The sequence below is a fragment of the Penaeus monodon genome, chromosome 20 (assembly GCF_015228065.2).
Source record: "Penaeus monodon isolate SGIC_2016 chromosome 20, NSTDA_Pmon_1, whole genome shotgun sequence".
Lineage (NCBI taxonomy): Eukaryota > Metazoa > Arthropoda > Malacostraca > Decapoda > Penaeidae > Penaeus > Penaeus monodon.
In genome coordinates, this window is record NC_051405.1 from 37,525,533 (window position 1) to 37,526,027 (window position 495).

Here is a 495-nt window from a genome sequence, read left to right on the forward strand (position 1 = left end):
AGCGCGCCCGCCCACCGCCCTCGCCGCACGGGAACAGCTCTCCCGGCCCGCCCAGCTTTCGTGTCCGCCTCGCCCCTCCTTCCAGCTGTCCCTCGCCAGCCACTGCCACTTTGCCGCCGCCCTGATAACGATCACGAATTGCATATCGTATTTTAAAAAACGACAAAAATAACATAAAACGACAAAATTAACCAAAAAATACTAGAATAAAAAAACGACAAAAAATAACGAAAAAAAAACAAAAAATACGACTAGAGTAACGAAAACGACAAAAAATTACCAAAAAAATACGACTAGAAAAAAAACGACAAAAAATAAGGGATGTCACTAGTAGCAAAAAAACATAATGTCGGAAAATTTCCCATCGTGAGAATGCATGACACCAATCACGTCACGTTGCATCCTTATCATGCACTCTGACGTCATCCTTTCCTGCGGATGAATATCTCCGATAAAGGCAAGCATGGAATAACGGGGGGGAGGGAAGTACGGTTA